General features: G+C 48.3%; 1 pseudogene; it reads right to left on the reverse strand.

Annotated features, from left to right (window-relative positions):
* The window catches only part of LOC141938261 (hydrocephalus-inducing protein homolog), a 132595-nt pseudogene that overhangs the window by 52400 nt on the left and 66525 nt on the right, over window positions 1-13670 (reverse strand).

The raw sequence follows: 13670 nt of genomic DNA on the forward strand, positions 1-13670 counted from the left end.
GGCACTGACTGGATGACTCTGCCTGGGAGAGGGAACAGCACAGTGAACTCATCCCTCTTGTAATCAAACCAACACCCACTGCAGCACAACAGGATTGAATCTGGCTGCAGCAAGATCTTCTGGCTTAAGTCTGAGAACATTAGTGCTCAAAAGAACCAGAGGGAAGCAGAGAAACCTGAGCTCACCTTTCACATCAAGGACTATTTTCCCCTTCATACAATCGTGCTTTGAGCCTTCCCTCACCAGTCCTGCCATAAGCCCCTTTCCCATTCGCATGCACCTTCGTTAACTGACCCAGACACCAGCTCTCAGCAGGCTGCTCATTGCGGCCCAAATGAATGCTGTATTTTGGTTGCAACCCAGCACAAGTCCACCACTTGCGGGAAGGAGGAAAGATGGCCCTTTGGAAACTTATTACACCTCAAGCACCAAAAAACAGGCCAATAATGAATATAATTACTGTTCCCCTTAGTAAAAGGCTCAGGGCCATGCCTGTCCGTGGAGTACAGGTGCTGCTTTCAGAACACTGCCAATCTCACATCTAGCTGGGCAGAACTAGCTCATTAAGCAACACTTGTCATTTGGAGATGGAGCCAGCAAACCACGTGCAAGGCAGCGTGGTGCTGGATGCACGAGGAGAGACGACGAGCTGCAAGGAAAGCGCTGATACCTGGCTGTGAGGAGCAGCGCCGACACCGCCTTGCCAACACCGCACACGTCCACCACCAGTGCCAGCTCGTAGCTCTTCACAGTGTTGGAACACAGGGTGACCTGGTGGGAGAGAAGAGCATCAAACACTTCATCACTCCCAAAAGCCATCGTCCATGTGTGCTGTCCTCCGGTTCTTGTTCCACGAGCAGGAGAGGGAGGATTTTGCCCTAACTCTTCTGCTGGTCCATGTACAGAGCACAGTTACTGGGAGCAACAAAAGTCTTCTGACAAATCTGCTTTGTTAAATACACCTTGCCCTTACCAGGGCATATGTAAGCACGATTACATTAATGCTCTACTCACCACTGTATTAAAATTAAGGGACGAATTTTTAATCTCAACTACAACAGCATAAATCCAGAGTCAATCTGTTAACTTCAACAGATTCAGCTTTACATTGGGAAGCTGAAGGCAAAATGCAGCCCAGCAGGTGCTGTGCAGTTCATGGCTGCCAGACCTTTTTCAGTCCCCACTGGAGATCACCGTAGTGAATACAACTCATTCTGCTCTTCAGGAGAGGATATATAAGACCAGGAAGAAAAGAAAACTGCTTTATATAATGACATCTCTCTTTTTAACAGCCACCACCTGTCCTCATCGTTCCTCTGCCCACTTTAAATCAGTGGGGCTCTTAGTGTGGGGATGCTAGGATCCGAGCCAAGACTAAGACCTTAGACAACACCTTTTTTTCTCTGTTTCATCCTAAAATGAGGTAGGTGGGAGATGATTACCCAGAGACAGCTACAGATGTTCCCACCAAGCTCCTGTAACCCTTCTCACCTGATAGTCAAGGTCACAGGCTCAGGGGATCCATTCACACTGAACCTGAATTCTTCTGTGAACTCCCCCAGGATGGCGGAACTGAAGGAGATCCGGATGACTTGCAGCCCGTCCGGCAAAATGATGCCCTCCTGGGGGAGGAAGGTGAAGCAGGAGCCCAGAGCTGTAGCTGGCGGGACCAAGTTGAAGACAGTGTCAATGGCTCCTTTGTTAAACAGGACCACCTGCAGCAGCAAGAAAGCAAAATGGAAATACATAAGGAATCTTCCTTTCTTACAGAAGGCTGATTTGTCTTCTGATTAAGCAATTAACGTCTGTAAAAAGCAGAAGATGCTGTGTGCTGCTGCTTGGCAGAAGCCAAAGAAAATGCAACAGGACAAGTTCTGCCTTTGGGTTTTTCGTACAAAGCAGTGACAGCTTCATAGAAACAGTCACTCGGGGTTTATTCCACTGACGCAGAGCAGCCCACTTCGACTTGCAGTGCAGAGGAGCTGCTCAGCATCACCAAGTCGATTCAGACCTGTCCCTAAGAACAAGGAAGGGCAGTTGCAGCATTACTAGTGATTCATCACACAACTGATTCTGCTCCCGATGAGTCCGATCCTGCCAAGGGCAGAACATGTTGCAGCCAACAAGTTTACTGCATGTAGAAGACACCTCAGGGCAGCACTATAACCAACTTCAGAAGCACTCCCCAACTCTGCTACGGTATGTAATTTAGTTTTCTTATTTTTCCTTTAATGGGATACTTTCTTAGTCTTTGCTCAAACAGACGTGTCAGGAAAGGATGAGCGTGCGGTGCACAGCAGCTCTATCTATTCCAAAGAATTTCTCTTTCTTAAATATTCACAGCCACCATCTAAGACTTTACCGTTATCAGAATAAACTGCAAATTTAGAACTAAGCCGTATTTTGTTGAACACTTGAGAGATCTACTGCCTCGATCAAGTGACACAATCCCGTAGCACTTGTTGAGAGTCAGCTCTTCTCATGTTGGGTGAGAAATGCCCACAGCTGCTGCGAGTACCAGCACGCTGTCAGTCACCAACAAACCCACCCGAAGCAAAGCGGTAAAGGTTCTGATTGCTGCAGGGTGAAATCCTGCCATTTCCATGGACTTAACTATCTGCTTTGGATTTCTTTTCCCTAACTTTTGTCCTTGTAAAACCTGGTAGAAAAATTGAGACAGAAGCAGAGAGATGTCCCTTATTTTTTTAATTTTGCAGCTGCTGTTAAAAATATTCACGTATTCAAGCTCTGCAAGGGTAACCTGAAAACTACTCTCTCCTCTCTTGTCTTTTACACCTCAGTTACAAATTGCACTTAGGGATCCAACGCTGAGCTGAGGTTTACCTCCAGTCTAGCTGCTTAGCACAGCACTAACAGTATCATCTACTTAGTCACATTTTCTCAAGTCATGAAAATAATAAAACGATAATCAATAAATTATCACCATTAAAAATGCATAGAGAGCACAATATTTTGGTAAGAAAACACCTTAATGTGTCCTTCCCTGCCACAGTCAAGCTTTTAAAAGTATTGCCTCAGATCTACCTCTTTCAGTTGCCCTATCTTATTTTTTTTGCAGAAGACTTGACACCATTGGCAGGGGGAGGCAAATATGTAGAAAATTCCTTTGCTTCATTTCCAGAAATGCTTTGCTCTTCATAGAGATGCAGCAAATCTGAAGAGTGGCGAGAGACTGGTCAGCAAGGGAAAGCACTCCCAGTTCTGTTGCAAGACACAGCTCTGAGCCAGGAGGCTGGACAGCTTTCCTCCAACTCTCAGGAACCAGCAGCACACACTTAACCGAAAACTGGCTGCACTGGACTGGAGTTCAAACACAGTAAATTTGTTCCAGCTGCTTTTTAACAGCCCGGGTACAAAGGTGCATTGCATCCAGGGCTGAAACAAAAGCCTCTGAATATTTATCTTTTTGTCCCAGTGTTGCTTTCATGTGTTAAGGGGGTATTTTTTCACATGAAGCCTCCCAGCTGATCTCCAGGGAAGGTTGCCAAAAAGCAGGGATTAAGGCTTCACAAACAACATATGCACCTTTCAGATCCCATCAGAAGTATCCAGGTTCTGGGAAAGCCCCCGGATTTGACTAGTATGTCAAATACTCCCTGCTCACAATGACCTGAGTTGCCAGAAATCCCACAGGTCCACCAGGCTCACTGCTGCCCTGGGAGACATCAGGATCCCCTCCAGCCCCTCAGAATCACCTCATAGCTGTGCTCTAATCCAACAAAAACCTTCCCGATGTCCAGCTGCTCAAAGCTGAAGTGGAGCTGAGGCCCTGTGCCTTCCCCTTTGATGCGCAGGGGCAGCCTGGTCTTGCGGCCTAGGGAGAGATTTCCACTTCAGTACAGTAATTCCCTCTGTTATCCTGGACTGTCCAGGCTGCCTCAGTGCTACTCCCTGACTCGGGGCTGGATGGGACCAGCTCTAGGTGCTCCAGGAGGAGATACAGGACTCTTCCCTTCCCTCAAGAGATATGCCTTGGGGCTGGCTTCTAATTTCTAACCAACCCCTCGGGCTGGTTTCTCATTGAGCCATCAGTTTGCACCCTGAAAAAGCGATGCTGAGTTTAAAACACAATCTCTGAATTTCTTCCCATGTGCTTAGATGAGCTCTGAAATCCATTCAGTGAAGGCACAAAGCTCACAAAACAGAAGATAAAAATACGCCATCTATACTGATGCAATCAGAGACAAGAGCACAGGAGCCGAGAAGTACGAGCCCAGGCAAGGCGAAGCTCCCTGCTAACGGCAGTATGCACGTCTGAGACTGCCTCCAGCAGGCAGAGCGTCTCAGCCACTGCCCGTGCCTGACACACAGCTCCGTGCCCGGGGCTCCAGGGCTCACCTCCTGCAGTGGCACCTAAATAAGACAGGGCTTTGTGATCTCCAGAGAGAAGCACTCACCTATGCCCACCGTGATACCGAGAGCTCAGCTTTGTAAAGACACCTTACCTGAAGCACGCTGAACAGTTATGGAAAACCTCACTGCTGAGGTCAGAGAAGCCATAAACATACTGCTAATACACACACCCCTTGCTGCAAAGGAACTGAGACTGCAAGGCTTATAGCTAAACTCTAAGATGCTCATTTTCTTCCGTAAGCCTGCTAAGATGACAGTGTGGGATCTTTGTCTGAAGGATGCTCTGAACCACTGGAGCAGCCTCAAGTGCCTGAATCCTGGCCACTGTAGCTCTTTGGCCTCTACAGGCACCTGGCAGCAGAGCAAATGCTGGCAAACCCACGGCATGAAAACCTATCCCTTCACTGCCTTGGTTGTTCTGGGATCAGTGATCCAGGCTTGTAGCGACACATCCTGAGGGCTGGCCTTGGACAGGAGACCACCTGGAAACCGCAGGGACAGTGGGCACGTACCAGCACCCTGCTGACCACTGACCCTTCCTACCAACTACACGAGAACCGAGTGGGCTGCAAGACTACTTGCGCCTCCACTGTGGGCAACAGAAGCAGGAGAAAGGAGCCGTACCTGAGATGTCGCAATAGACCGTTTGTTGATAGACTCTGGCTTCTCGGGGTCTAAAGATCACATTAATTTCAGCTGAGGAATTTGGCCAGATATCTCCCTCCTGAAACAGAAGGAGACAGCAAACCATTTGTCTTCAAATGTCACATTTCTTGTTTTCAACCACAGCCCTGTAGCCTTTATTTAGAGCATCAATGAAGAGCAGGGAACAAGCAACACTTATCAACAAAATTTATGGGAGTTTGGAAGCAGCTGCAAAAAAACTTTCTAAGTCTCTTACCTTTACTGGCATCTGGTAGAGGTGTTTTGTTAAATTAGGGCTATAACGAAGCAACCAAACTGGCTCACACTCCAGTAGCACCTCAGGAGCCAGCGGTCTGCCTGGGCTACGTGTTCTCTATAGGATGGCAGTTGAGTCAGAGCATGGAGAACCACCATGGATGGTAACCAGGACAGATGTAAAACTACGCAGTGCTGTGAACATGGTATTGCAACACTTCTGGCTGAAACACTTCTGGCCTCAGACAGGCTGCAGCTGGCCGGTGCCATAAAATACAGATGGTGGATGTATGATGGTACAGCACAACCACTCCAGCTGTCGTATCCTGGTTTTGCTACAGCATAAGCAAGGTGATACGGGAGGGGATGGCACACCGTGACTCACAGCTGTCTCTCTGCAAGAGCCCAACCGTAAATACATGCAGATCCTATTTCTCCCTCAGCCCCTAAATAATGAGAATCTGCTAGATCTCCACCAGTCTGAGTAAGAAAAAGCTGATCTTGAAAAGCCGGGCACCACCAACTGCTGGCCAAATCACCTGCTTTGCTTTGCAGAGGGGGAAGGCAGTGGAAGGAAATCACTGCTCAAAGCAGTCAAAGAAACAAAAGACAGAGCTGGCAACAGAAGTACTAAAATGACACTCAAAGTGCATCCTGTCAGCTCAGGGCACTTAGGAGAAAGGCAGTGCCAAAGCCAACATCTGCCTCTTTCCATAAATAACTGAACCCACAGGGAGCTGTGGGATGGACCACGGCTCCCACTGGAGATGGTGTCTTCTGCCAAAAAACAAAGTGCTCTGCAGTAGCCTCTCATCTGGATGGGGAACAGCTTGGTTCCCCAGCTGAGGTGCAGATTTGCAGCAACAATCAACACTGTTACCTCCTGGCCCAACCTCTGGATCAACAACAGTAGCACCTTCGCAACCTGGACATCTTGAAGACCACCTCCATCAGCTCAGAGTTCACACGTGACACTGAAGAGTCACTACCAGGCAAGGACAGGACAGCGATGACTTGTCAAGGTCAGTGTAACAGTAACAAGTCCTCGTCCTCCCTCTCCTCTGGTTGCCATTTCCAAGGAGTCAGCTCCCATGGGTCTGCAATGTGACTTACAGCCGAGCTGTGGCAGGGAGGATGCAGCAAACAGCAAGGACTTTGTCCTTTGGCAGCCACCTGGGCCTCTATCACAGCTGCCTCTGCTGACATAACACGTGTAGATGCAAAAATAAACCAAATTTGAGATGTGCTCAGAAAGTCAGAGCTGTGTATCAGCTTGTTTCCCATAGGCTTGGACAACTGCTCAAAATGTTCTCGGTCACACGGTAATTCCAAAATCATGCCTCCTCTTTTTTGTTATTATTTTCATCAGCAAGTTAACCCTATACAGACTGAAGTGACCTGCTACAGCTTCTACAGATTGCAGCACCTGAAAATACTGGCAGCTAATGGTCCACTGACACAACAAAGCTTCTGCACAAACCCTGCAAAGCCATCCCACCCAGAAAGTGTTTCCAAGATTACTCTCCCTCCACCAGCTTCTTAACCTCTGGAAGCAATTATTTCCTCCTGTCACCTGTTACAAGGATTTCATTATTTCTGTGGGGAGCTCCCACACATCACGGGTGAGAGGTGGGAAGAAGAGAGCAGCCACTTTTGGCCAGAAGGTCTGAGGCAGCAAGGTCCCATCTCTGGGGGGCCTCTCCAGCAGATTTACATGGCAGTGTAAGAAGGGTGTCTGCCCAAGCTAAAAGTTACAGGGCTGTCACTGGAGAGAAGGTTATGGAAGCCAGCAGCAGTGGATTTTTAGATTCTACATTTGATAAAGAGGAGAAAATACTTACTACCATTTGATGTAAAGACACCCATATGCCAGGGGGAAAGACAGGCATGAGCAAAACTGAATGTGAACCTGATTGTTCCATAAATAATGGAATTAACGGAAATCAAAAGGTTGATAATGCTGGACAATACAGAAGGGGAGAGACTCATGCAGTAGCCCACTTATATTCAGTCCTAGAGAAAACTGCGTAACATTAACACAGCCATTCAGGAAAGGTTTACACTCGAGAGTTGAGGCCACGCTACCCTTTATGTCCGTATGTCACTACATGGAGTACCAGGACTCGGCGCTGTGGGCAGCCGGACTTCTGGACCTCACCTTAACGCACTTCAGGAGCTCAAGAGCAGGCTAAGCTAGTTGTGGAGACACAGTCCGACTGAAAAGCAGCAGGAGCCCTGGGACACACTCCAAAACCAGCTCTGACACACCGCAGCGTGCTCTTAATGCTCAGCTGATCAGCTCCCACTCTCTACAATATTCCCACCACTCTGACACAACCTCTTGGTCACATCATGCTGCTGTCAGCTATAGTGGTGTGAAACTGCAGCTGTGCCAACATTGGTGGCTCTCAGCCTTATATGTGATATAGGAGTAACTGAGAAGAGAAGATGATCCCCTTCCTTGAAAAAAAAAAAAATAGTTTCACCTATTTTAAAAGGAAGAAGTTGAGATTATCCTAGGATTTACTCCAAGATGAAAAGGGATTTTGCATTGCTCGGACAGTGGCCATTCTTCATCTCAGACCATGCAAATACTCAGAACCAGGGCTCTGGCTGATTGAAGGATATGGCGTTTTGCTTGCATAAACAGAAAAAGCAAAAAAATTTCTGTACCTATGTGCAATGAAAGTCAAAAAGTCTGTTTAAACCTGCCAGCCTTGTGTCCAGGCTCACAGATGACACTGGAAGGGAGATTCAGCCATGGTATCCATCCAGGTTATATGAAGAGATTGATATGTCTGTGATCAAACTTGGGTTGAATTTGGCCTCCTTCAGAGGACCATTTCATTTCTCAGGTCAATATGTGAACTGAGAGTGCTCTGATATCCTTTGTTAATCCCCATACGCTACGTGTAAGCTGTGTCCTTACTCATAATTATCGATAGCTCTCAGCAGTGTAAGGACACTTATGAAGTGCCCTTAATTTATAGCCCTTGCAGCAGAGCTCAGCTTTAGGCAGCCTCTCGCTCTGTCAGGAGCCCACAGAAATGCTTTTTGCAACAAGCTCTCACAGCCTCACTAGAAACCTGGTGTTTTCTCTCGGCACATCAAGCCAGCTGATGCAGGGACCTGCCAAGTGACCTCAGCCAGGGAGGAGAAGGAAGGGAGCTATCGCTTACCAGAGGCTCAAGGGTGAACACATCGTCAGAGAAAAGCATGGAGTCTCCTTGCGCCTTTGCCCGCTGGTCCTGGAAGGGGCGGGAGAGAAAGGAACGGCGTTCTTGGAGAGCGGGCTCCACCTTGCACTCCCTCAGACAATGATCCATCTCGTCCTCTTTCTGCCTCTGCAGCCTGCAGCCATGGGGAGAGACAAACCAAGCAGATAATTTAATGAGCAACATATTTGCAGAGACTCGTGTGAGCGCAGGGGCAGCAAAGCGCTCGGGGAGGAACAGCAGCAGCTCAGCAAGGGGCTGACCCCAAGCTGTGGGGTCCCACACGGATCAGATTATCACTTGCTGTTCGCGGGCATGGCATGTAGTTTTACTCCATGCTTACAAGCTCAGCGGAGGTTTCTGAAAGCCAGCAGCCCTCGAGAGCCTCCCGGCTCAAAGTCTCTGCCACAACGGATGGAGAATCCACCAACAACCCCAACTGGCTTTTCCTACCACAGAGCTGCTTGGGGGAGGCAGATCAAGATGAAGGAGCACCCACTGCAGGGCTTCACTGGCAAGGGGTGACGCAGCTGGGTTTCAGCTGCAGGCTACTGGCATCACTCTTTTCTTCCCCTTTGGACCTGCAGGGATAAGCAAGCTAAATGTGCTCTCTGTGCCCTATACCGCCTTCCACCAGAGGATCCCAGAGCACTGTAAAAGCAAACCAATGAATTCAGGCGTTGCATCACTTTGGTGAAACCAATGGCTTTACATGCATGGAAATAGAGGCCCTGAGAGGGGAAGGGCATTGCCTAGCATCACCCACTAAAGAAGTCTGGACCAGCATCTCTGAATCCAAACCCTTACATGTAGCCTTGAACCACCTTATCTTTTTCCTCTTTTTGGCCACCTCTGTAGGGCTTTGACGCAGTTAATCTCTCCCTTACTTGGTAGCTGTAGCAGAAATTATTCTAGTGTTTAAAGATCACAACCAAGAGATAAGGGAGCACAGCTACAGAGCAGTTGCTTCCTAGCTGGCATATCACTGTCCCCTCTGCACGCTCCAGTCCCTGGCCATGAAGAACCAGCAGGTGACAACTCTGGGGGGATGAGTGGAAGGCTCCACGTGTAGCAGATGGAGGCAACGTAGTATAAACAGGATAGCAATCATCACTCAGCTAAATTCAAATACAGTTCAAAAGGAAATACGGTCATGGACGTTACTAGCTGTACACAGACAGAGCCTCAGGCAAAGGCTGGCACCAGCGCCAAAACCACTTGCTTTGGCTCGCTCCCCCTGGAGTGCAGTGGGAAATGTTTCTCCATGGCTGACCTACAGCGCTGCATGTGAGGAGGGCTTACAGCCACCGAGAAGCAACCCTCAACTCAACCTCCATCAATGACAATAATTCCACCATTACATCCCAGAAAGTCCTGCAGGAGGGAGACAGAGCAAACCCCTGGATAGACCTTCTAATGATCCAGGTCTTTTGGGGTCACAGCCCAGAGCAGGGTCCTGCACTGCCTCCTCTCATGGAAAAAGCCCTCTCTGCTCTGAGATCTCAAAAGCTTCTCTGACAGCAGGACAGTGGCCTTGGAGCTATGACCATCCCTGAGATTGCAAGTAGGAGGAAAAAACCATCCTGATCAGACTCTAGGACATAATCTGGCACGAGATCAAATGTAATTGGAAAAGAATCAGGTTGAAGTGAACTGTGGGGAAACCTGGTTGCCTCTGAGGGGAAAGAGGATCACTCAGGGTCCAATCTGAGACAGGCAGGCGAGAAGAGAGCGGTAAAGGAACGGTCCAGGCAAGTGCCCAGAGAAGGTAATGAGATTTTCTTTTAACGCACTGAGCTTGCATGGAAGTCACACACTGTGTAATTAAAAATAGAGAACAGAGGAAAACTAGTTTTGGCCTTCAAGGCATTTTTGACCTAATTATGTTGATCTTTATTGGCTCAGAAGCCCTTAAAAAGTGCTCCAGTTTAAGGCAGTTTCCTAATCAGCTATGAGCTAACTCCTATACACCTACATTCATGCAAGTCTGAAAAGTCCCACAAGGATTCCCTTAATCACCCAAACTTTTAAGTGTCATTTCCAGTTCATCCCCCCGCGCTATAAGTGTTTCTCTGCTGCCTGAAAGGGGAATTTCAAAGCTTCACCACAGACACCCTTTGAAGAACCTGCCCCATCTCTCAGCACCATGAAGACACAGGCTGCTGCACCCCAAATGCGCTCTGTCCTACCTGTGCTGCCCTACCTTCCCTGCAGAACCCTTCACCTCCGAATTCTCCCCAGTCTCTGAGGAAGGGTAGAAATACCTCGTTGTGCTGGAAACCGGGACAGTGCAAGGCAATTCAACATCCTACAGCAGGATGGCCTCAACTTGCTGGGGCAACGAAGCACTTTACCTGCACATTACTGGAGAAGGAGCCTGCCACCTTATCAAAGCTGGAGTGGAAGAAGCTGCAGTGAATATCATAACAGTTATGCTCCCTGCAGCTATGTTAAGTGCTGCTACTCAGTGCAGTCCCAGGTAACGAGTGCTGACACTTTCCTCAGCCTCATGGACCCTCCATAGCCAGGGGCCTCTGGACCTCAGTGGTTTGGTGCTCCCACAAAGCAAATTTGCTCTCTGAGGAAATCCAGTCATTGCAATCAACCTTTCCTCCCCAAAACACCATCCTCAGCTGGAGTATGGATGGAGCTGGAATGGGAGGCACTGAGCTCCATTACCCTAAAGCCCAGGGACACGTAACCTGATGCCGTAGATGGTTTACTTGTCCTAAACCATTCAATGCACCAACACCCCTTGAGGCCATACGTTAGTTTTACCCTTGGGCAGTGTATCTTACTGAAATGAATCTTTCAAACAAACCTCAGCTTCTGATAATCTTCCTCTGCCTGAGTAACAAAAGCCTTCCACTGGAAGTGGACTATGATTTCACTCCGATTGTGGATGACCACAGATCTGTGGTTTGACAGCGTGAGGTAAGTCTTCTCAACTGTCAGGGAGCTCCTGGCCAGCCCGATGTTGACATCTACAGCTGCTCCATAAAGGCTTGTGTGAATATCTTCACCCGGAAAAAAGCATAGGGGAGTCTTTGCTCATCTCACTCGCTGGTCGAAGTACGAGGAACAAAGCAAGCCACCAGTAACAGAAGAAATTGTTACAGCTTTTACCTGTATTAGCAGTTCCACAGATCAGCACATTTATCACATCCTGACAGATGCCCGTCTACAGAATGAGGATGTCCTGGGCATCACCGTCAGCACCTTATTTCTGGGTGTGTTTGTAGAGATTTATCCCCAAGGTCACAGTATTTACAGTGAGATTTTTCAGATGTGCTCAGGAGGCCTTTGGGTTGCCATCCCACTCAAGTCACAGGGAATTCTGCATCCAAGTCATTCGGGTGACTCTGAGGAGTCCCACCTCAGTCAGGGCTTGCCCAGTGTTGTGTCTCTCCTGATCCCTTGTTGCTGACAAGCAAAGATGCCTGGGGGCACGCGGGCAGGAAATGGAGGTTCGGAGGAACAACTGACAGCCCAAGGCAGGATGGGACACAGAAGAGAGCTTCACTGTGTTGCAGAAGCAGTGTCCTCACTTGCTGTGGGTTTTGAAGACATGTCAAAACGAGACTGGTGGGGCACGGCCCACCCCAACCTGCCCATTACAGTCCTGCAAGCCCATTTCCTCAGCTGGGACCCTGTTGCTTATGCCTGAGTCTGCAAGTCTACGCTGCGTCTTCCCAAGCCATTCAATGACCAGAGCGAGGGCATCTTTGCTTTCCACCTCAGACCCAGCTGAAGAGGAGAGTGTCCTGGGCTGTGCACATCAACTGACTAACGACTGGAGCCTTGCTGGAGTACCTGCCAGCACGTCACCCTCCCGAACAGACTCCCACCAAAGGCTCCCTCATTTCCAGAGCTTTCAAACCTTCCTTCTTCCCAGCCAAGTAACTCCTGGGAGTCAAATGAGCTCAAACTTCAGTACCAAGCCCACTCTTCCTCTTGCAGGCAAGTGTTCCCCAAACTTGCAAACAGCAAACATCAGACATGCTCTCTAGAAACGGCATTTCGGTGGAGTGGTGCTTAAAGCCTCAGAGCCAGCCCCAATGGACAAGTGCCATAGCCTGGAGAGCATCCCTCTGCAAAGGCAGAGCCTCCTCCTCACTGCACAGGTCACAGCAAGGCAGCCAGAGAACGGACCTGCCTTTAAACAGCTACCGTGCAACAACACAGGGAGAGAGCTAGATGTGCGCTGGGTGGACTCCTGAAATCCTAAGCCAGACACAACACGGCAGAATCACATTGATTCCAGGGAAAAAAAAAAAAAAAAAAAGGAGCCCCCTCTTTTGGGGGGGCACTGGGGAATGAAGCAAGACTCACCCTTAAAACAGTAGATCTCTAGAGTCATTCACTCATCTCCACACACAGATAATTCAGTCTTCATGCCTGTATAGCCTCAATTTCTCTGCTCTTAAGGGAGTCTGGAGTGGTAGGGATTTGTGGCCAGAGATGAGTTACGTTGCGAGGACAGCAGCAATGTTTACAATGACTGGGCAATCTGCTTTCTATAATGGACAACTTGGCATACAAAAATAACTGATGTTCAGAAGGGTTACAGAGGTGGGTATGCTTTATAAGCATTGCCTCTCCCTCCACTGAATCCTTGGCATATATTGGCAAACAAAGGAGCCAGGAGCCAAGAAATGGGAGACATGCACAGCGCTTCGAGCTCAGGTTTATGGAAACACGAGCCAGCACTCTACAACGATCAAGATGACAAACTACTGCAAAATAAACACCACGAAAACTATCATCGTCTCACTGTCTAAACCCATGGCCACATGCGTCTTGAAATACTGGGTATAGTTCTGATCTCAAAAAACAAGCTGAATCATTTGAAGCTAAATAGAGAAGGGCAGAAGGAACAATTAAAAGTATGAAGCAGCTTTTATAAGAAGATTGAATAGGACTCCTCATCCTAGAAATCATATGGGAGATAGATGGGAGAGACTTGTAAAAGCATGAATGGCCTGGGAAACATGAATAACGAAAAACTGGTCACTATTTGTCATAAAACAGGAACCTGAGGGCCTGAAATAATGTTATTAGTCAGAAATTACACAAAAGTGGTAGCACTTTTCCAGGGAGTATTCCTTCCTTTGGAACACACTGCCACAGGAGGCTGTAGAGGCTAACAGCTGTAAATCCAGAGAGCAACTGGACAAATTC

The sequence above is a fragment of the Strix uralensis genome, chromosome Z (assembly GCF_047716275.1).
Source record: "Strix uralensis isolate ZFMK-TIS-50842 chromosome Z, bStrUra1, whole genome shotgun sequence".
Classification (NCBI taxonomy): Eukaryota; Metazoa; Chordata; class Aves; order Strigiformes; family Strigidae; genus Strix; species Strix uralensis.